Here is a 25,241-nt window from a genome sequence, read left to right on the forward strand (position 1 = left end):
ACGGGGAACTGCCTAGGAGCTCAAGCCACTGTGTTTCTTTTTATAGCATAAGATAGTTCTGCCGGCACATTTCCCCCCCAGCTCATGCACTGGCAGATAATACATTTTTCATATGGGTCTGTAGACACATGAACTTGAAGCCTCAGCAACAGTAAGGGCATATGTAAAAGCGCCACACAAACTACAGGAAAGTCAGTAGAAACTGGGTGAAGAAAATTTTCCCCTATTCAAGGAATGTCCTCAATAAAATACCTCCCGGTGAATCTTAGTGTTAACCCGGAAAGCTGGCTCTTTTGATGTTTCCTCTTTTGCAAGAGATCTGATTTGATTCTGTGATGCAGAAAAAGTCTGATCTTAAGCTTATGTCTCAAGGGCACTTCCACGGTGCTTGAATGCACTCGTACTGCTATCTAGGCACTCAAGGGCTCATAAAAAAATTCTGTGCAACAAAACCCCAAAGTGAAAGTGTGAAAAGAAATCATACAACGTTTTAAGAAGCAATTCATCATTCACAGTGGCATCTAACCAGATATTAATTGTCCTGCGAGAAAGAACAAAGCTGTTCCTCAGTCAAAATATTGAGTCTCATGCTGGGTTACAATGTTATGCATTATTTATCTAAGTGGTGTCTAGGAATGAAATAATTGTTTGTAGGATTCTATCGCCACATACAGCCTCACGGGTCTGACTCATTCCTCCGACTCATCAGCCCCACACTGTTCCCTTTGGGTAAGTTAGGCAGAATAGCAGGATATTGACCACTGAAACAATTTTATGGGGTTAACTTTCCAATTAGTGCTAGATGAAATTTCTGATTTTTGAAATGAGTCTCTTGTGATCTCACCAATGAACTACTCTGCTTTAACGAATTCACCACAAATATATTTAAAAAGAATTCTACAAAATAATTTGCAACACTGAATAGTAAGGCATTATGGAAACTTTTGGTGTGACACTTCTGATTTTAAGTTTAAAGGTATAATTAAATGCTATTGTTTCTGCAGTAGCACATACAAGCTAAGTAGATTTTAGCACCACATTTGATACATTAATAAAAGATTCATAATGGAATTGTTGTCAATATTTTTCTGGAGTTAGAAGAAAGTGTGTCCCTTAAGGGAAGATGAATATCTTCTTATTTTTTCAATCTTTTTTAGTTAAGTGCTATGCTTGCTTAATTATACCAATGTGGCTTCCACTTTAAGATAGAAACTAGTGTTGTACACGCTTACAAGGATGTAATTGTCCTCATTTTAAAAATGTAAGGTTTTATTATATGATGCTGTAAGTATATATTATATGCAGAAAAACTCATATGGAATGGCAGCCTTGATTTTTAAAACAAAATTTAAAGCATAATGAGAAAAATGAAAAAGGATGTCAATTACTCATCCATTCTCAAGCTGCTGTTATTAAAATGATTCTAATGATACTGAAAATGACTCCATTTCACCACTAAGAAAGATGCACTCTGCTATCAACCTACCTCATAATCTTTCCAGATGAAATAAAATAAGCCAGTTAAACCTTTATCTAGAAGGAGGAAAAAGCTCACAAATTTAAATGCTTTTTCATTTCAAAGCAAGATGTGTTGCTAACACCTAACATATTTTCTTCCTATTCTCAGTTTGCATATATGGAGAAACAGTCAAAATTTAGGCCATTTATTTATTACATTTATTCTGCATATGTTTACTGTGTCCCAGGCATTACTCCAACACTTCTGATCAGATAAAATAGACAAAAATCTTTTTCCAATGGAGCTTGCATTCTTTTGCTTTGTCTTAAATCAGACCAAGTTGGAGAATAAGACAAGGCAAATTTTTACCTGTCATCAAATGGCCTTTAGATGAGCAAAAGGGCACTTGACAGTCACCCCAGTCAGTATTTGGGGAAATCATGGGAATTTAACAGCACACACACCCACACACACACGCACGCACATAACACACACAAATGTGTATATGTAAAGATGTGTGTACATTAATTACCATATATGCATATCTATATGCTTATTATTTACTTTAAGGCTACAGTAGCCTTTTAATCATTATATAAACCCTTAAAAAATACATATTTTATAATAAAAAGCACCCTGTAGAATAAAAAGTATTATCAGAATATTTACACCCTATTAAACATGTTTCTGTTGCTAGTTAATATTTATTTAAGAGCTGTGATGTATTTAGTGAAAGATTGAAAAAATCAATACCATCCCTGCTTCTGGCATCTGATAAAGTGTAATGCAATCTTTCTCAATGATTTACACATTCAAATCCTGTTTTCTCATAAATTGTTGTAAGTTCTTTGCCTACCAGAGCAAATGTTGTGAAACACTGTTCATTTTTCCCAGAGAATTATAAATCTAGAAATAGAAAATATAGGATATTAAAAAAGAATCTTTTTTTTTTTAGAATTATGAATACAATCATTATATGCTGAGGGTAATTAAGCCCTGGGCATGTGTTAGCAGTTATCCTTGGCTGCAGAAGCCATTTGTAATTTTTTTTTGCAAAGCCCATACAATTTGTCTTTATATCCGGAAAGTTAAAGCTTCATGGAATTAGGTGAGCACTGAGATACTCAGAAGAAACCTATTTTTAGGTAGAGAAATTTGCCACTCTCTGGCCTTCCACATGTTTATTGTATCAAGTACCTGTGGTGGATACACAGGCTACTTGCAAAAAATCTATTTCATGGGTAAAATTCATTGGTAGCCTAGATTACAGGATTAATGTTAATACTGGGTCCAGTTAAAAATCACTGAATGGTGTGTGGGTGGATCACAGATGGGGGCTTGAGATGGAGAGGACTATGTTTTAAGGAGAAGGCTTGTTTCCCAATAGTGAGAACATAGATTTTGTTGAAAGACCATACTAGCTTCTCATCCCAACTCTACGATTTACTATCCTGTGATCTTAAGCAAGTCATTTAATCCCTCCGAGTCCTGTTTTCTAATTAGTAAAATGTGGATGATAATCCCAGCCTTACAGAGTTGTTCTGAGGACTTGCTAAGAATTTAGTAAGCTTCTTATTTCTTGTGTAGTCAAGTTTTGTTGACAGCAATAATCTTCCTTCTCTAAAGGAAACCAGGAAGGTACAGGGGCAAGGAGGAATTTCCGGTGCAGTCAGTCGTCAGAGCAGCTAAAGAATGGTGGTATTTGCTTTATTCTACACAATCTTTAGGATTTGTGGCATGAGGTTCTCACCCTCAAGAAACAGAAGAACTTGGACTGAGGTTAGACCTATCCCAATCTTGTAGAATAAGAGTGTCCTTTTAACCCTATTAACCTAGAAAATGGCAGAGTCAATCTCAGATTCAAAACCCAAGTTCTTGATTTCTAAATTCACTAAGAAATCTGAGCTAACACTCTATTAGTTTTCTATTGTCACAGAACAAATCACTACCAGCTTAGTGGCTTAAAACAATATATATTTAATATCTCACAATTTCCAGGGGTTAGGAGTCTGGGCACCACTTAGTTGATTCCTCTGCTCCAGGTCTCACAAGGCTAAAATCAAGATGTCAGTCAGGCCTATAGTCTCATGTGAAGCTTAAGTTCCTTTCAAGTTCATGTGGTTGTTGGTAGAAATCAGTTCCTTGCCAAAGTATGACTGAACTCCTCAGGTACTAGAGGCTGGCCCTACCATACGATGTTTACAGCATGGGTGTTTGCTCCTCCCTGGAGAATCTCCTACTGCACCTTCTTTATAGGTCCCTCCTGATTAAGTGAGGCTCACTCAGGGTAATCTCCCTTTGATGAACTCAAAGTCAGCTGATTAGAAACCTTAATTATATTTGCAAATTCCTTTTAGCTTTGCTATATAACTAGAGTTGCCAGATAAAATACAGAACACCCAGTGAAATCTGCATTTCAGATAAACAACAAAATATGTGTATATATATAAAATATATGTATACATGTATTTATGTATTTGTTTATTTACTTTTCTGAATATACCTTGTCCTTCCAAGCTTTCAGTCTACATCTTTTTAATAAACATACTGCTTACTTTCTGGATAACTTCCAATCCCTCAATGTCTGCCTATTTTTCCAGTCCATAGATCAAAAATTCTAAGTCAGACCAAATCTAGGTGTTTTGTTTAGTAGACAAGCTCTATTTTTCTTCCGTCCCTCCCTCCCTCCCTTCCTCCCTCCCTTCCTTCCTCCCTTCCATCCTTCCTCCCTTCCTTCCTTCTTTCCTTCCTCCCTCGATCCCTCCCTCTCTCCCTTCTTTATTTCTTTCCTCCTTTCTTCCTTTCCTTCCTCATTTAGCCAGAGCCTACTCCCTCTAGTTGTCATTGGCCCTGTCTGCTCCTGTTTCATATTCATTCCTAACTGCTCATTTATTTCATCTCTCCGACCCAGAAGGCATTCAAGTCTTTATCCCTGTTCCAGTTCATCGGTGTGTCTTGCTTTCACTTGCCTCCCTACACAGATAGGAGAACCTTATTAGCCATGTTGACATTAACAGTTCTTCAGACCTTGAGCCCCTTCTTTCTTTGATGTTCTCTGGTGCTCTTCTCACTTCCCAGTACCCCATCTCTATCATCTTCTATGGATAAAGTTACTCAATTCTTAACATTGTTTCAATGACTTGCGTATCTCTAGCCAATGCATTGCTGTCAGTGATGAGATGTGTCTTTCTTGGCTAGCATATACGCCACAGGGATCTAACCTAACCATTTTTATCTCACCTATTTCTCTCTCCTGAGAATGATCCAACCACAATAACCTTGACTTCCCAATTTGCAGCCTTAAAAGTAGTTCTCCTTCTTTACCTATCTTCTCTCTTTCCTTTTTGTGAGTGAGGAAGATTGTCCATCCTCATCTCCATGGCTAATCCTTGGCCTGGACTCTCTTATTGCTCTAATGTGATTTGAGAATTAGAAGAAATGTTTTTTAAATCCTGCTTTTCAAATATCTGTCTCAAATCAAAAATTCTATTTTTTTTTTTTTTGGCTGCACAGCTTGTGGGATCTTAGTTCTCTGACCAGGGATTGAACCTGGGCCCTCGGCAGTGAAAGCACGGAGTCCTAACCACTAAACCACCAGGGAATTCCCTAAAATCCTATTCATGGAGTTTGATTGGTCCTAATTTCAGGTTTTGATCTGAAAATTCATATATTTGTCTAGGAGAAGAAATTCTTTGTGGCTTACGTGTCCACAGTGCTCCTTTTTAAACCTCCAGTTGGGCAGTTGTCACTGTCACATCTAGTTATCCTGTGTCTTTATATATCAACTCCACTCCTGGTCTGTAATCAATTCCAAGACCAAAGACATGAACTTATTAATGTTATCCCCAGTATATGATGCTTAACGCATACTTCGATTTAATGAGTGATTGTAGAAGAAATAAGTGTCAAGTTGTTTTAAATACTTATACTAAAATGCATCATTCCTTACACGTTTTGTATGTTTGGTTCAGAGTTTTGGTGATAGTGTCCAAATGAATACGTGTGCTCTTCCCCATGACTTGACAGATCAGGAGAATATACAAGTGTAATAATAATCTTTTATTAACCAGTTTAAAATAATGAATTATTAAATAATGATAATTAGTAACATTTGCTGGTAATTTTTCATGAGTCAGGATATGCTCTAAGTGAAAAGTTGGCCAACTATAGCACAGGTGCCAAATCCAGCCCACCAGCTGTGTTTGTACATCCCATGAGATAAGAATGGTTTTCAAATTGCTGAAAAAAAAATCTAAAGAATAATAATATTTTGTGACTAATATTTAGATTTTGGTATCCATAATTAGTTTTAGTTTTATGAATAAAATACCTGTGATTTTTCTCTCTCTCTCTTTTTTGCAATAATTGTTTACATAATATCCTCAGGTTTTCCTCTTGGTCCACAAACCCTAAAACATTTACTACTAGCTCTTGAGAGAAAAAGTTTACTGACTCCTATGCTACATGATTGACATTCTGAAAGAGGCAAAGTCAGTGGCCCACACTGATGCAGTTAGTATGTAAAATTCTGGCTGGACCAGAATTTTAATTCAAGTTAAGTAATTCGAAATTCTTTTAACTTCAGTACTCACTAGGAGGGATAGTTTTTTATTGTCCTCATACATAATAATGCATAATCTATTGAGAAAACATGGTCACTGGTCTCCCCATGTATGTGCAAAGACTTTCTCCAAAGGAGTTGATGCCATTTTTCGGTGGCCTTTGTTTTTTTTTTTTTTAGTACTTATATTTTTATTTTGTTTACTTATTTTCTATATTTGCCACTAGACTATAATATGCATGACAATAGGAACCATATGCATTTTTTTCACACTATATTCAGAAACTAGAACAATACCTGCATGTGGTAATGCTCAATAAAAATCTGCTGAGAGAATAAATATATAAATGAAAAGAGGAGTTTTAAATTTTTAAGTGGTTAAATCTGTCAGTCTTTTCCTTGATAACTTTTATTTTTCTTTCCTTTTTTTTTTAACATCTTTATTGGGGTATAATTGCTTTACAATGGTGTTAGTTTCTGCTTTTTAACAAAGTGAATCAGTTATACATATACATATGTTCCCATATCTCTTCCCTCTTGCATCTCCCTCCTTCACACACACCCCCATCCCACCCCTCCAGGCGGTCACAAAGCACAGAGCTGATCTCCCTGTGCTATGCGGCTGCTTCCCACTAGCTATCTACCTTACGTTTGCTAGTGTATATATGTCCATGCCTCTCTCTCGCTTTGTCACAGCTTACCCTTCCCTCTCCCCATATCCTCAAGTCCGTTCTCTAGGAGGTCTGTGTCTTTATTCCTGTCTTACCCCTAGGTTCTTCATGACATTTTTTTTCTTAAATTCCATATATATATGTTAACATATGGTATTTGTCTTTCTCTTTCTGACTTACTTCACTCTGTATGACAGACTCTAGGTCTATCCACCTCACTACAAATAGCTCAATTTCGTTTCTTTTTATGAGTAATATTCCATTGTATATATGTGCCACATCTTCTTTATCCATTCATCCGATGATGGGCACTTAGGTTGTTTCCATCTCCAGGCTATTGTAAATAGAGCTGCAATGAACATTTTGGTACATGACTCTTTTTGAATTATGGTTTTCTCAGGGTATATGCCCAGTAGTGGGATTGCTGGGTCATATGGTAGTTCTATTTGTAGTTTTTTAAGGAACCTCCATACTGTTCTCCAAAGTGGCTGTACCAATTCACATTCCCACCAGCAGTGCAAGAGTGTTCCCTTTTCTCCACACCCTCTCCAGCATTTATTGTTTGTAGATTTTTTGATGATGGCCATTCTGACTGGTGTGAGATGATATCTCATTGTAGTTCTGATTTGCATTTCTCTAATGATTAATGATGTTGAACATTCTTTCATGTGTTTGTTGGCAGTCTGTATATCTTCTTTGGAGAAATGTCTATTTAGGTCTTCTGCCCGTTTTTGGATTGGGTTGTTTGGTTTTTCATTATGGCCTTTGTCTTTTGAATGAAAGCCAGATCCGCTGCTTCACCCTTGCCAGGTCCTGCCGTGGGCTTATGCTCACAGCTTGGGAGTGGCTGGGAGGGAAAGTGCTGAGCTGTGGGATTGGGACAGCTGCTTTTGCAGCTTCAGATCCTAAATGCTGTAGTTTCACACCAGTGTGCCTCAACACTTCTTAATTGTGAGCTATAAAGTTCTACAGCTGTCTCTGTCAAATGTGTCTAGATTATCACAAATTCCTGGGGAGGATGATTGGTGTGACACTAAGACACATTTTTTACTCACCCCCTAAACTCTGTTTCTTTTTAGCTAAAGGCAGGCAAAGTGTTCTTATTCTTCGTGAGTTCCAAGAGCTCCTGATTCTCTTCAAAGACATGATCTCAGAGTTTGACATCGATGGTAACCCCTCTCTCCTTGTGTTTACCTATGGAAATGGAAGATTATTGAAGCCTAGATTTAAAGATTCCAAATCTCTCCCACAGAGCCTGGGATATTTCCAAATTAGTCACAGTTGCTAATGACATCATAAGAATTACTCAAAATATATGTATGGACTGAACATCAGTGATGGCCCTGGCTTTAACAATGGCTTGATAAGTAATCCATTCAACAGACGATCTTTAATGAATGAGTGAACACACGTATTAAAGAAAATATCAAACTATGATAAAGTCAGTTATTACCAAAGATTCCTGATTTTCAGTTACTTAAAATATGGATTAGTCTTTTGGGATTCCCAAAGAAAGTAGATTTGAAGCTTTATGTTTAAATAATATATACTTTCAGTTACTGATTGATATAACACATAAGTTCATATGTAACAAGAAAATACCATGATTCATATCATGTTCTCACGAATGTTACTGAAATGTAATGTGATTTGTCAAGACTAAATATTACACTTTCAATTTTAAGTATTTTCCACTAGAAATCAACACTTTTTATTTTTTTTTTTGTTTTCTTCTACGAAGAGGTATAGGTCATATTGTGCCCCCCTTCTTTCATAGTTATTGCCTCTAATGGTTCAGGATGATAGCCGACTGTCTTCCCCACAAGGAAGCGCCTCACAAAACTTTTGGGTCACATAGAATGTCTTCAGCAATGGCATATTTCTCCAGTACACTCCCTTCCTTATAGATTTCAATTTTGTTACAGATTTACAGATTAAAATCTCAAATTGATTTAGGAAAAGTTGTTAGGATACTTGATATTTTTTAAAGGAATGCATCTGTAAGGCCTCTTCTCTCTTCCATTTATTTGGCAATGTGATCTCACTTTTGGTATCTGGTGCAGTTTTCTGAGTGCAGCCATCTTTGCTTCTCTTGTGCACAAACTCCTTTATCCTGCTTTTTCCCTGTCACTAGAGCTACTTCTACTGACCACTGACCCCTCCGCCTCAGGCCTGCCTTCAAGCGCTCCTCAAAAACTATTATGGTTTAATTTTTGGCTATTGTAAGTTTGAGAAATAAGACCTATACTTATTTTAATTCTAATTTTTAAATTAACAGGTTAAACATTTTTATTTTATGAGTTTGGCCCATATATTTTGGAATGATTAACATTTGTGTACTTCACATGTGTCTCTCTCTCCATGATGCATATTTCATACATTAACTTGTTTAATCCTTTGAACTTTTGTTGTAGGCTCACATGAAATGGTAAATTTTGAATAATATACATTTTTATGTTTATGTTCATGTGAGTATTATTTGTATTTGTTTTGTTCGCTGCATTATAAATTCACTGAGAACTTTATGGTAACATTTGAGTTGGAAATAGGGCAACAATTAGATCTAATTTGCCAAAAGTTAATTTTGAACTACAAACTGCTGCCCATTTTTCGTCTTGAGTCCAAGGTCGAAAAAGGAAACACCATGCCGTGTTTTCACTGTATTCTAGCATTTTGTATAACCAGAGCCTTTGGGAATCTTGCTGCCTTTATTCACTTTTGCAGATGGAGACATTAATCTCGTCTGAGCACATGACCAGCTCACTTTCCACATTCTGAATATTTTACAATTTGTGACACAGTTGATGAGGGAGCAGGGAATGGGCATGAGATAGAAGGGAAGCGTTCAGGGTACTACTCATCATAGTCTTTATATTTCCTAACTATTAAACATGACGAAACCATTTAAACCCCAGTTTCAAAGATAATACTAGGGAGAACTAACATGAATCAAAAGGGTCCATTTTCCTTAGAAAGAGTTGTGCTTTCACATAAATTGTTAATGTTCTGTGATGTTTTCATGTATAATTTCGACCTTTCCATTTCACCTCCCCAGTTTGGCTGTCACTCACTGCCAAGAAGAATCGTTAGTTTAAAGTTTGCTTGTTCAGTGTTTGTTCCTTCCTGCTGTTTGGTTTTTATGAACTGAAAAGTTTTAAAATAAAATTCATATTTGATTTTATTAAGCCCTCATTTCTCATAAAACCTGTTTTGCCTCTTTCATATTTTCACAGATTAGAGTATTAATGGATAAGCATAAAACTTCAGAGTGTAATTTCTCATTGTATTTTTAAAGGTGACTTTTTTTCAGGTAATGAATTATTTCAAATGACTAGATAGAGTCTTTGTTCCTCTTATTTTAGGAGATCCATTTATAATGCCTATTCTTAAATGTTTATTGGATCTGACCTAATCAATCCATTAAGATAGGAGGATATTCACTATTTTTCTTTTTCTTATTATTACCTTTTGATATTAATTTCACTTAGGACTGGTATCTAATTCTGCCACCTCATCTTCGAGTAGTCATTCTTCAAATCCAGAGGTTATCAAAGTGATAACTATCTAATGAGAGATATAACATCAGTTTTTTTCAGCTGTTCATTCCCAAGCAATGAAATATGAAGGCACTTAAATCATGTTGGTTATTAATGAGGAATGAGAGAGAAAAAAAAAAGGTAGGAAGGAAGGGAGGGAGGAAGGAAGGAATAACAGTGGAAGATGAAACATTCTAAGGATAGAGTCTCTGGCTCATGGAATAGTGAACGTTTTTTCTTCTTGTCCAGTCTGGTAGCAATATGAACATTGGCTGTGTAGAACTCCATGGCATGCTAGAGCAGAACACTTATAGTGTGATGATTTGGAGTTTTCATCTCTAACAGTTAAGTTCAAAGGGAAATGGATAAGTTGCTGACATTGTTATGGTTATTTGCTCATTTCTGGCCTAGAGATACTCTATTTTAGCTGATAACATGATGTTTTTTCTTTTTGCATTTCTGTGTATTTCTACTCATCTTTTTTTTTGCGATATGCGGGCCTCTCACTGTTGTGGCCTCTCCCGTTGCAGAGCACAGGCTCCGGACGCGCAGGCTCAGCGGCCATGGCTCACGGGCCCAGCCGCTCCGCAGCACGTGGCATCCTCCAGGACCGGGGCACAAACCCGCGTCCCCCGCATCGCCAGGCGGACTCTCAACCACTGCGCCACCAGGGAAGCCCTCTACTCATATTTTTGATATGACTCTTCATGAATCAATATGAAAATGTTAATACCAGAAATATAGGTGATGATCTGCAATCCCACATATAACCAAACACACACACACGTACATATCCCACCCACCTTGGCTTTGTGATTGAATTATAGAATTTATTAAGGGACCTTAGATATTATCTAGTGTAGACTGTTCACCACACAAACTTAAAAAAAGGATGTTAAAGAAATTAGATGATTTGAGCAGTTATGGATTAATCATGATCATTTGTGTATTTAAATGTATACCAGTCAGTATACCAGATTGTGATGTATGAGTTTTCTTTTTTATTAATAAAAAATCATCAAACAAATATTTCCAATTATAATGGTTCTTATGGGGAAAAAGAAGTTAAAGCATTAAAATAGAGGAAGAGGGCTTCCCTGGTGGCGCAGTAGTTGAGAGTCCGCCTGCCGATGCAGGGGACACGGCTTCGTGCCCCGGTCCGGGAGGATCCCACATGCCGCGGAGCGTCTGGGCCCGTGAGTCATGGCTGCTGGGCCTGCGCGTCCGGAGCCTGTGCTCCGCAACGGGAGAGGCCACAGCAGTGAGAGGCCCGCGTACCGCAAAAAAAAAAAAAAAAAAAAAAATAGAGGAAGAATACAAGAAGGCAGTTAGCATTTATTTCAGCAACTTCTGGACCAATAATTTTATATGTGCATTTTATTCAGGACTCATGATAATTCTATATGGTAGATATTTTTCTCAATTAATAAATGACAGAATTATTGTTCTGAGGGATTAAAAATCTTGCCAAACTAAAAAAACATTGTTTAAATTCAAGTCTGTCTCAGTTGAGAGTTCATTTTATTTATTCAATAAAATCTTTAGAATTTACAACATAGGAAATAATAATTACATTGGTATATACTTTTTATATTTTCCCATAATTCTGTATTACCCACCAGTCATTTATTTAAAACATATTTTTTTTGGAATTTACTACTGGTAGCCTCTATACTATGTGCAGAGGATAGAAAAACATCTTCTGTTCCTTGGAGCTTACCATATGGTATTGATACTCATGGAAGTATGGCAATATGTCATAGGAGAGGTATAAGTGATGCAATAATTCAAAGGTGATTCAAATAATCACTCTATGTTCTTAAATCATCAGTGGTTTTCATGGAAGAGATGGCTTCTTTTTTCTGACTGCAAGCTAGTGGGCAAATGACACTCCATGAGAGGGGATGGCATGAGTCAATTATCAGGGGTTTGAAAGCAGAGAACATATTTAAGAAGCTCTGAGTACAATCTGACCAAAGTGTTCCTACTGTGAAAAAGTATATTACAAAACTATTCTGGATAGATAAGTTGAGATCATATTCCAGGGGTCTTTGATGCCATGGCAAGAGTTTTAAGTCTTTTTCAGTAAGCAATGCAAAGGCACAGAAAGTTGACAAGAAGTTGTAGTTTAATCTGATCAGAATTGGTTTGAAGCCTTTCTCTAACACTTAACAGTTGTACAATACTGATCCAATTACTCAGTGTTTTTGGGTCAGTCTTGGTTTCCTCATCTGTAAAATGTAGAATAAAATGCCTTGTATTAGTCACCCCTGGCCACAATAATGCTAAGTAACAAACCACCCCAAACCTGGTAGCTTACAATCATAAGTATTTGTTCTCATGCTCACAATATGTAAATGGACTGTATATCATCTGATCCAGCGTGGGCTTCATGAAGCAACTCTACTTTGGTTGCTGACTGGATTCAGCTCCACTCCATCTGTGTTTGTTCTGGAGCCCAAACTGAAGGGCGACAGTCGTCAGCAATGCGTAAGATCTCTTGGAAAAAGATTCGAGATAGATATATGCAGGCAGGAAGTATATTGGGGAGGCTCTTGGGACCAATATCTGTGCAATTAGTGGGAAATGAGATTGGGCAGGAGAAAGAGAAGAACTCAATGATGTCACAACCAAGGTCTTAGCTAATTTCACTGGATGTCTGGAGCTAAGCTCATGCATCAGAGTAGTACAACTTGCATGGATATCAATGTCAATTCAGACCCCATGTCCAATAAGTCCTTGAATTATCTGGGTATTATTCTGCATTTCCAAATGTGTAATTACCATTACAAATCTTTTAAGAAAAGACTGAGGAAATTATTACAATATTCTTTTGCTGTGTGGTTGCAGTGTCCTTCCTCCCTGGGGCCTGGTGAGTTCAGTATTTGTGTATTAGGACCAAAATCTGGCTCAGATCTGGAACCAGAGAAAATATTATGACATTCTTTGGGGGCAACTGCTCCCTGACTCCTAATATTTCCTCCTCGATTGCTTATAATTTGCATAGATTCAGCAGTTCCAATAATGGCTCCCTATTTATTTCACTCTGATGAAAATTTTGCTCTATGAACTATCTCCATAATTCTCAGTGGGTCAAGCCCCCTTGATGATTTTTACCATCTTGCTACTCATTTTGATAATTGAGCTCATCTTACTTCTGACAAGTAAGCCCTGCTACCTGCCCTGTACTCTTTGGGGGTCCTTTTATATCCATTGTTCCTAGTAGTCTGGTTGAGTAATGGCATCATTTACCATGAGACCTGGCCTACAGGGGTGATATCACTGAACTTAGAGACAGTGACCCTCTCACCAGCACATCCCTTACTGCTTTTGCAAATTATATATCCTCTGGGCCCTACCATTAAATATTGTCCTCTGGTCTTAGATGCTTACTCACTTTAACATCCCACATTTCTGAGCCTTTTATTTCTTCATTCCACTATTAGCCATGACAATTTAGATTACTACTTCACTTAGTGTGGCCCAGGGCTTTTTCCACACTTCCATGAGCCATCTTTCATCATGCCTATACCATCTCCAAAAGACTTTACAGGGTTTTTAACTTATATCATGAGACAGTGCTCCCAAATCAGTGTACTTTTATTCCCAATATTCCTTGGTCCAGCACCCTGAGAATCCAGTCCATGTGTATTTTTGTATCTTTTATGAAACATGTTGGATAAATCTATAGTTCCCTCTGGATGTAGTCTCTTTCCTTTATTTGCAGGCCCAGTTTCTACAGCTGGGTTATCTTTTGACTTAACATAAATGACTGGCTTAGTGGCCAAGAGCAGAGGTGGAGGGGAGCAGATCCTGAGTAGGGGGTGATACATTTTGTCTTGTAGGGAAGAGGTCTCTGAATTGTCTTCAGTCAATGGAGGGAGAGAGAGAGGAAAGGAATGTGGTAGCCCTTAATAAGGAGGAGTGGGCTGCTTTTGCAAGCTCATGTGGGGTTCATAGGAATCTAAAGTTTCAACATTTTTAGCTGAAAAAACCCAGATGTCCCTATCCCATGTGTCAGGGTTCCATTCTTTTCCAGTTATCACCTTGACTTTGATCTAACAGACCTGCCTTGGTTGGAATTTCAGTTTTCCCTACTGCATGCCTACTCTTACCATTAATTTCTGCATTTCATCAACATTCTCTGACAACCCTCTGCAGGAGATAAGAATTTTGTTGACTTTCACACTTTAGGTTAATAGCCCAGTAATAACTATCAGCTTTTTAATTATCTTCTTTCCAGAGCATGAATCTAGCTTAGTGATAGCCCTGGGATTCCATTTTCTTTAGAGTTATTATTTCCCCCAATAGTCCTCAAATACCTACCTAATACACTGTATCAGTTAATGTATTATCTTCCACTGTTGTATCATCTCAGTTCATCACCAAAGAAAGTTTTAACAATTGTCCTGCTACCATGCTCCAAGGGCATTTTATGCTCTACCTACCACCATTTATAAGGTACTCAGCTCCAAAATCCCATTTTATTTCTTGGACCACCCCTGCTTCCAGCTGTCACAGGTTAGGTTCTTGGGGGCACTCTCTGAGCTGGGGGCTAAAAGGTGGGAAGCGAGACTAGACAGAAAGAGAAGTTGAGTTGTGATGCATCCCCAACAGAAGCTTCTGGTGATCTTATGGGAAACTCCCAAGCTCTCAAGCTGGGAAGACCCATGTTGGGGTGATGGAACTAGGCCTTTTTACCCCTGCATTGATCAATCATTACATAAGCACAGCCCCAGGAAGGAAACAAAACCTTGGGAAAAATAATTTTCTTCAGCTGAGGCAATTCTGAAAGAGGGCGGACAGCTAAGGCACATCTCCTGGCAGGAATCCTAGCACCTGGGGGGAAAAATACCTCTGATGTTATTTCTGATGGGATTCGTATCATGGCATGCACCACCATCACTGTCTCCACTACTTTCATTCTAGCTCAGAAATCACCCCACGGCTCTCGGACTTTCCTAATCCTCACTCCACCAAACAGCTCTAGCAAAGGTCACCAATGCCCTCCTTATGATTGTTCTGGCCAAAAACACTGTGGCTGAATTATTTCCTTGGTCTGACCCATCCCAGTGTTATTCTGTCTACTTGGTAGCAGAAAATATGAGTTGGGGAGAAAACAGCCTGGCTCCATGTAGAGAAAGGAGTCTGTCTTTATTGTAGGTGATTCCCTCATAGCCCATTATGCACATTTGGTCTTAGACTAACCACATTTTATTGCATTCTTTTGCATATGTGTGTTTCCTACTAAAGACTAAAATTCTTAAAGACAGACATTCATATTTCTATTCTCATCAACTATTACAATTGCTAATACACATTATGCTAGTTTCCTTTTCCCTTGCCTCCATGGTAATAGTACCCAGAATGAGAACCTCCAGATGAACACCAATGAAGATGCTACCACAGTAGATCAAGTGACAAAAATTAAGGATGAACTAGGATGTGACAATGGAGACAGGAAAAGCAATAGGTAAGAAAGATAAAACAGAACTGATTTGACAGGATTTTTTATTTTATTTTATTTTTGGCTGCGCTTTGCGGTATGTCGGATCTTAGTTCCCTGACCAGGGATCGAACTCATCCCTCCTGCATTGGGAGCAGGAAGTCTTAACCACTGGACTGCTAGGGAAGTCCCCTTGACGGGATTTTATAGTGGATTCTCTATCATGGTTTAGGGAAAAGGTAGTGGGAACAATAACGATGTTAAGGATGCAGAGAATGCAGGAAGACTGGTTTGGTAGCGAAGGAAAATGATGAGCTCACTTTTGGCCATTTGACTTGAAGGAACTTGAAGGCCTCAATTTGAAAATCTCTAGAAATCTTTTGGAAGTGTGAGACTGGGCATTGGCAGGTAGAGAAATCAGCACCAGAAACATACATCCAGAAATTATATGAATAATGCATATAATGGAAACCATTGGTGTCAGTTGCCTAAAAGAGCCTTTGGAGAATACAGAGGAGAAAATCATGAGCTGAACTTGGGTAACACCTATATGTGAGGACATAGAAAAAAGAGGACACCAAGAAGGAAAGGATGGAGAGGTGAGAATAAAACAAATGTGGTGTAGTATCACAGGTGCTATTAACGAGGAGCACTTCAAGAAGGATGAATCAGCAGAAGCAGCAAGGTTACAAGGACATCAAAGAGAATGAGGAAGATGAATAAGGGCACACTGAACTCAGCAATTATTTATCCTAATTCCATTAACAAATATTTTGGAGCATCTGTTTTGTTTCAGACCTTGTGACAGACATCTGTAGATACAGCAAAAAACAAGGTTGATACAGTTTTAGTTCCTCTGGAAATATTATACAAGCATCCTTGAGAAAGCAGTTTCATTAAAGGGCTGGGAGCTAAAAGGACATAATTAGTCTCACAGACAAAGCTTTAAACTAGAGAGGTTGGATGTCTTTCCTAGATTCTCTCATCTGAATTCCACTACTTCTTTCCCCATTATGGGTGATGTCAGGCAGTGTTTACTTATTTTACGAATGAAGAAATCAGCACTGAGAAATTGACCATCTTGCCAAAATTGTAAAGCTAGGTAGTGACAAAGCTAGGAAAAGAATTCTCATTCTGCCTTTTCTTTTATGTTGTGTTTTCACTGTGCAAGTCTGAATATTATTGGAATTCGAAGCAATTGCTTAGAACTTAGAGGTTTAGTATTTCTTATCAGGATATCATTTAAGTTATTTCCATATTTTGGTTACAAATGAAACATAAGAAAATAACATCCACTTACCCTGCTAGGCACTGAGATTTATTGGTGAGGAAAGAAAAACAGTCCCTGAATTCACAGATGATAGTGAAATGGGGGAGAAAAGAAAAAACTAATTTCACAAGAAAAAAAGAAAGGCTGTTGAGATCTTTGAAGAAAGAATACAGATTAATATTTGTACTTTATTATTATTATTATTTAATCATTTTATACAAATGTCTGCTAATCCATGCTTACCTCTATTCAGGCAAGCAGTTTATAGAAAAGTTTACTTTTTGGACCCGTTAGCACATTAATTTTAAAGCAGCAGATTCACTTAATGACCATTTACCCTGATGGTAGTATAGAATTCTTTGTCCTTATACAGACTATATATCATGTGAGTTCAAACTAAAAACAGAACTCATTTCCCACACCCTTCCATTGGTCCAGAATAACATAACTTTGCATTCCAAGAATTAATAATATAATATAATTGTAATAATGTATTTATATATTATGGATGATATAAATTTGTATACAGTGTGTTTACTTTTATATAATATATACTTATATATAATTTATATAATGTTATATAATAATAGTTGATTAATTATAACAATTAATTATAAGCCCAGGGTTTTAATCCATGCCTGCAAACACTACCTATCTTCTGCTTACCAGTAACTTGCTGGGTGCTATGAGATACAAAGAAGCCTAAGTCCCAGGCTCTACTCTGGAAGAAGGCTCAGCTTCAAGAATATCAGGATATGAGGAATTCCATAACAGGGCATTTTGCAGAGAAGTGAAATCTACTCTACAGGGGATCAAATTAACACAAACAAAAGAAAATCATTTTAAGGAGATCTGTTTCTTAAAGGCATTACTTCTCACTGAGTACATCCTGAATATAACTTAGTCATATCTGACCTATTCAGGGTCATCTTTACCGCCCAGTGCACATGGTGTTAAGCACTGTCTGAGGGCTTAAGAGGCAAAGTATAGAAGTTGCTTATACCTTCCACAAATAACTCCAGTCTGTTGGATCTTTAGTTTGTTTTTTTTTTAAACTGTCTATTTATTCAGTCTTCTTTTATTCCCTAAAGTAGGAAATAAACACAAAGAAGTGACGTTACCCAAAATCAAGTACCTTAGTGACTATATCAGAATTAAATTCCAGTTCTATTTTTTTCTGCCCTGTTTTCATTATATAAGTCTAGTTATTTATTTCATGAACTACTATTGGACTGCTGTAGTAGGGAATCTCTTCACTTAGGTAAGTATGCTTATCTATACACCAAGTCAGTGAATGTTTGAGGGTTTTATTGGTAAGGGTCACAAAGAGTTAACAAGATTTTTTGATGATGGCAGACGTAGAGAATGGACTTGAGGACACGGGGAGGGGGAAGGGTAAGGTGGGACGAAGTGAGAGAGTAGCATGGACACATATACACTACAAAATGTAAAATAGATAGCTAGTGGGAAGCAGCCGCATAGCACAGGGAGATCAGCTCATAGCACAGGGAGATCAGCTCGGTGCTTTGTGACCACCTAGAGGCGTGGGATAGGGAGGGTTGAGAGGGAGATGCAAGAGGGAGGGGATATGGGGATACCTGTATACATACAGCTGATTCACTTTGTTATATGGCAGAAACTAACACACCATTGTAAAACAATTATACTCCAATAAAGATGTTAACGAAAAAGAAAGAGTTAATAAGTATTTAAAGGCAGTCTAGTAGAGGGTCTCCCAGCATACCATAACTAACAAGTTAGTTTCAGTAAAGGCAAATCCCCAGGAAAGGTACTTCTTAGTTATTGGCTGAAGCTATTAGCAGCCAGAAGGTGGCAGTAGGGGCGATGAATGTTGTTATTTAAAGCAGTAAGACAGGCTATTCCCTGAAATCCATTCTACGTGGTCAGATGCTTATAGAGTTCAGACCATGATCTGTTCCAGTGGGAGCAGCACTGCTTTCTCTGGACAGATGAAGAGAACAAATTAGAATATAAAATACTCAACTTTTGGGACCCAAGCTTCCAGCCTCTCCCCTTGGTTCAATAGTTGACTTGTAATAAGGACACTTCCCGGGCTATGGTTGTTGAAGGAATAAATGTGCTATTTCTAGAGTAACATTTTCTACCTGACCACTTATTCTTGGAAGTAGATGCTAACATATATTATCTTGTGAATGATAAATAATTCATATGATGTGTCATATTATTCAGGGTTTTTCTATGAAACACTGACACTATTCCATTCACTGAAATCTTAATAATTGTTGCTCTTAATACACTTGGATCAACACAACCAGGCTGAATATTTCTATAAAAATTATTTTTTCCCCCAATTTAGATAGATAGCTACAGTTAAGTCATTTAAGAAGTATTCTATTATGAATTTCTTGCTTAAAACATTATACCATGAAAAATTTTTAATCGTGGTACAAATATCTGGAAACCCACAGTGAGAACTGACATGGTAGTTCAGGATTTTCTTATGATAACAGTCGTTTTAGGAAATCAGAGAGGGAGGTGATTCTATCACTAGAATGAGGGCATAGGCTTACAGGGTGACCTGACACATTTTGGAGGGAGTAGACTAAATGAGTATTTGTAGAAACAGAACAGAGGCCAAAGGAATTTAGTGACCTAGATTGCACTGCACTGTTTTGAATATCTGATAATTGTATTAGATATAATAGACTGCATTAAGATGATATTTAAGAGAACCTACTTTGAGCTACTAAATTAAACAGATACAGGGATGTTCTCCAAAGCTCCCCAACTCCCACACACAATGATTAGACACCATCAAAACACTGCCTTTTTTTTCTTAATTAATCTCTACTGCAACTCATTTTCAACATTATAGAGGGAAACTTTCATTTTGACTTTATAGATGCGGTAGTACAATTACTCATCGATTTTTCTGGCAAAATAAATCTCGTACAGATTTCAAATGAAGAAAGTCTTCAAACTTCACACATTTTAGGGTTAATTTAGTTTGGAGATCTGCAATTGGGAAGAAGAAATTATTGGGTTTTAATTTTTCTTTTAACTTTACCTCTGTCATAGGTATATTGACACCAGTAATATATGATTAAGATATTCCATAAATATTTATTCAGTGCCAAGTCTGGTCTGATACTGTAGATTTAGAAATGAGCAAAACAGATAACAATCTTTGCCTTTTTGGAGCACACTTTTCAGTAGAATCTCTTGTTTGCCTTGTCCTTTTGAGATTTGAAAAGCTTTCCCACTGTTTCTTTCCATCTATTTAAATTTCCTTAAAGGATATTTGGGCAGGAATTATTGGTAACAGTTTTTACAAATTATGAGAACAAAGCCTAAGTGAATTCCCCCAAAGCACACACATGGCAGACAACACAGTATTTTTCCCTAACCTTAAATAATACTAAATAATAAACTAATTCTGAGCGACACAATCTTTTTCTTTTAGCCTTAAAGTCTTAGTATGCAGTGCTTTTATTTGCATGTTGAAAATAGAATGCGATACTTGGAAGCAGATATCTAGTGAATGATTCTTCTACTTATATAATGTCAAGTGTGGGCTGTAGCTCAGAAATGGCTATACCTCAAATAAATAAATGATGAGCTACTGCCCTTAGATATAAGATAGTGATTCTTGTCTAATAATGACCATGATTTATTCTACTAATAAACATAATTAAGTGGCTCTTCCTAGGCACTTCAGACTCCACATGTGTCCATCTGAATGTAGCAGATTGTGGTGGACTGAGTATCAGTTGGAAAACATGATGGAACTGAGCAGAACCCTGCACCCCTCCCCCTCCCCCGTCTCAAGAACACAGTCTCATCCATGTGTGCTGCCTCCTGTGTGTAGAAAAGCTGCAGTCTCTCAGGCCTCCCTGAGTCACAAAAGAGCAGGCTCAAGCAGCTAAAGATTAGGACAATAGAGTCACAGACTTAGTGTCTGATGCGCATTCCTGAGTTGTGTTACAGATGCTGTAACTGCCACCAGAGGGAAAAGTCTGACTGCGTGAAGACCAGACCACAGCCATGACATAAACGGCTCTATCTTGAGCAGTACTGAATCTGTGGCTAGCACAATTCCAAGATCTGGCCTTAAGAGAATGGGATTAACACTATTGTCCATAATAATCTATATCTTTGTGGGCATCAAAATAATTGTAGCTTGCTCTGCTTGTATATGTAAATGGGCAACTACAACTGTCAGCAGAGATGCTACAGACCCGTGTCGACATCTTCCACTCTACGAACACAGTGCCCCATGTCAGCATGAAGAAGATGGACCTTTGCCCATGATCCCATAGAAATGAAATGATGTTCTGACAAGTGGGGATTTGTAAGCAGCTTTTGGCAGAAAAGAGCTCTCTGCAGGAGACCCTTCATCTTGTCACTAACCTCAAACCAGTCACCCCCATGCTCTGCTCATCTTTGGCCCTAGCCCACCTTTCAAATCTTTTGATCACACAACTAATAGAAAAGATTCTGCAACTATCCATTGCAACAACACAATTTGTGATTGTTTACTAACAAAAACTTAATGAGAGCAGAGACTCCGTATGTTTGTGATTGTATTCTTAGTGCCTAAAAGAATGCCAGAAACAAAATAGTTGCTTAGTAATTATTTATTAAATAAACAATGGATGCAACACAGGCTGTAACAGAGGTACGCACAAGGTTTATTCTCAGGATTGTTTGGAAACTCAGCCAATAGGGGAAAAACTTTGACTGAGGCTGTAACGTTTGTTAGGAGTGTACCAGGTATGTGATATATGAGAACAGGGGAAAAGATGGAATTTGCAAAAACGGTACATATGAAATAGCATTTCGTAGTGTGTCAATATGGCAAGTGTAAAGCTCTTGGGAGGATCAATGGATAGAAAAAGGTTTATAAATTTAAATTTTTTTTTTTTTTTTTTTTTTTTTTGCGTTATGCGGGCCTCTCACTGTTGTGGCCTCTCTCGTTGCGGAGCACAGGCTCCGGACGCGCAGGCTCAGCGGCCATGGCTCACGGGCCCAGCCGCTCCGCGGCATGTGGGATCTTCCCGGACCGGGGCATGAACCCGCGTCCCCTGCATCGGCAGGCGGACTCTCAACCACTGCACCACCAGGGAAGACCTTAAATTTAAATTTTAAATTAAAAAAAATTTTGAGGCATTAGAGCACCAGATCTCCTGCTTTCATAGTTCATCCTTTAGAAATCTTACGGTGAGGTCTGTTGGTAGTAAATTCTCTTAGTTTTTATTGCTTTTGTTAACAAACACAATTGCTTCAACCTAGTTTTTGAATGCTAATCCAGTCATATATGAAATTCCAAAATAGCAGTTGTTTTCGCTATATAGATAATATGATTCTATTGAATTCTGGCTTTCATTATTATTATTGAGAAAGCATTGTCAGGCTAAATTTTATTCCTTTTAAGGTAATATGTCTTTTCTCTCTGATAATTCCAAATATCTTTTCCAGCTTTGTAATATTCTCTTTAGCTGAATTTCAAATATATGGATGATGACATTTCTATTTCAGACCTTCACCTTCTTTTATCTTTATTCTGTGTTTGTCCTTGCTATATTCATTTCTGACTCTTTCTGGAGAGATCTTCAGCTCACTAATTTGTTCTCTGAATCTATTTGGCTGCTTGCCACACACACTGAATTCTTAATTCAACAATAATATTTTTTCACATTTAATATTTCTACCTAGTTCTTCTTTCAAACTGTTTATTCTCTTATGGTTACCAAAGCGGAAAGGGCTGGGGGGAAGGAATAACTAGGAGGTTGGGATTAACATATACACACAACTATGTATAAAATAGATAAGAGTGTACACGAATCACTGTGCTGTACACCTGAAACGAATACATTGTAAATAAACTATACTTCAATTAAAAAAGAGCATACTTGAAAGTTATTAAAAAAACCTGTTTATTTCTTTGTATCAAAAATAGCCTCTCTTACTCTTTTGAAGCTATTCGTTATACTTGCTCTAATTTCTTGATTTATCTGTTCTTTTATCTGTTCTGTATATCTGTATATCTGTTCTGTATATCTGTATATCTGTTCTGTATTTATCTGTTCTGTAATTTTGCTTCTTCTAGTATAGTTTATTCAATTCTTTTTAGGAACTGAACTCCTCAGAGCACTTTTTGTTATTTTTGCTGCAGGGTCATTTTCCTATGAGGATATTAGCTAAATTTCAGTTTGCTCTTCCTTTGCATCTTCAAAATATTCTCTTTGCTTTATTCTAGTCTTCAGATGAGGTACTCTAGGCTCACTTGGATTCTGTCAGTAAATGATGTATGAGGACTGCCATTGAGCCCACATTCTTCACTGGAAACTGGTTGACTCCCCTTCTCAGACAATAGATGATTATCACAGAACAGTGGGAGTAGATATCCATAAAGAGATATAATCCATAAATAATATATACCAGTATATATTTCTTAGCTATACAGTTATCAAATAGAATTGAAATGTGCTCCGACGTAGGACACAAAATAAATTGTGGGCCTCAAGGCGACTACATTTTGAATTACTATACTTGTGTTAACTGATCATATGGCTTATTCTCTAAGATGAAAAGCTACTCTCTGAAAATATCACATACTGTTGGACTCTAGGTTAGCTACTATTTGAAATGTTCCTTTATAAACTAGCCTATTGGAGCAATCATACTTTTTTTGTAGGCCCTTACATTGCTCTCTAGATTATACAATAAAAATGATGGAAATATACATCAAAAATATTATAACACAGACTTAAATATATGGAAGTAAAAAAACTTTTAGATGACATATTAATAACATAATAAAATGTTAATAATAGTGCAAGCTCTATTGTATGGGTTCAAACCCGGCATCACCTTTCATCAACTGTGAGACAACAGGCAAGTTAATTAACTTCTTTGAGCCTCAATTTTTCCATATGTAAAATAGAGGTAGAGTTTTATGATTATAAAGCAAAGTAAAACATAAAAAGTGCTCAGAACAGTGCCTGACTCCTAGTAAGTTCTCAATTAATGTTATGTTGTTAGTAGTATAGCCACATATAAGGCTTCAGCAGTATGTTTTTCTTCTCTTTCCTAGAGGTAATTTTTTTTTTTTTTTTTTTGCAGTACGCGGGCCTCTCACTGTTGTGGCCTCTCCCGTTGCGGAGCACAGGCTCCGGACGCGCAGGCTCAGCGGCCATGGCTCACGGGCCCAGCCGCTCCACCGCACGTGGAATCCTCCCGGAAGGGGGCACGAACCCGTGTCCCCTGCATCGGCAGGCGGACTCCCAACCACTGCGCCACCAGAGAAGCCCTCCTAGAGGTAATTTTAATTAATGAACATGCAAATGAACTTTTAGAAGATTTGGAAATTATATAATCATAGAGCTTTAGAGCTTGAAAAAGTTATATGTTTTATCAGATCTAATCAAATATTTTGTATATTTGGAAACTGAAACTTAGCAAAGTGACAAATTTTACCCAAGATTACGTAGTTAACACCAGATCTTGTACTAGAACCTCTGTCTTTAGACCAATTTTTCATTCAAAGCAATCTCTGTTATCTAAGATGCTGGTAACCATAAGCATTGATAGAGGAATGTAAGAAAGATTTGGAAGAATTAAATGTGACACTTTCTAAATGTAAGTGTGGCAAGATATTAATGTGAATATGAACTAGTATATTCTTTTCTTCTCCATCTTGACTTCCATTTAGGCTTTGATCTAAAAATGACTTTGCTAAGTTTTTACCTCCATTAGAATGGAGCCTAAATGTACATAAAGTAGAACTACTTAAAAAATTAAATTGCAACTTTTTGCATACCTGATTCTGTATGCCTGTGAAAATACAAGGGACAACGCTTAGAGAGAACAGAATCTGATGAAGGAGACGGATTTATCTGGCAAGGAAAAAAGTTATCATAAATAAGACGAGATTTCAAAATGCCTGAGGCTTAGACGTGCTAAATTTAAATGTTTGGGGTGACTAGATTATGAAAGAAAAAAAGAGTGGATTAATGCTTAATACTTAGGACTTCATGTAAGTTGTTTTAACTAATGTGGAGGGTAATGTAGTTTAAGCTTTGAGGTGTGACCTCTCTCCATCCTCTGAGAATTGGATGGCTCCTACTCATGCTTTACTCAGAAACTTTCTACCAGTTTTCCCTAGCTTTAGAGTTCTGCATTATTCATGATGGTGCTCTTTCTGTTATGCAGGAAAATAGGACATTTTAGGTGTCAGTTCTCACAGTCTAACACATCTCCCATCTGTAACATGATGGGACTCGCTAAAGCGGAAAAATATTAGAAAAGTATATC

This window comes from Leucopleurus acutus (genome assembly GCF_964270905.1).
Source record: "Leucopleurus acutus genome assembly, chromosome: 4".
Lineage (NCBI taxonomy): Eukaryota > Metazoa > Chordata > Mammalia > Artiodactyla > Delphinidae > Leucopleurus > Leucopleurus acutus.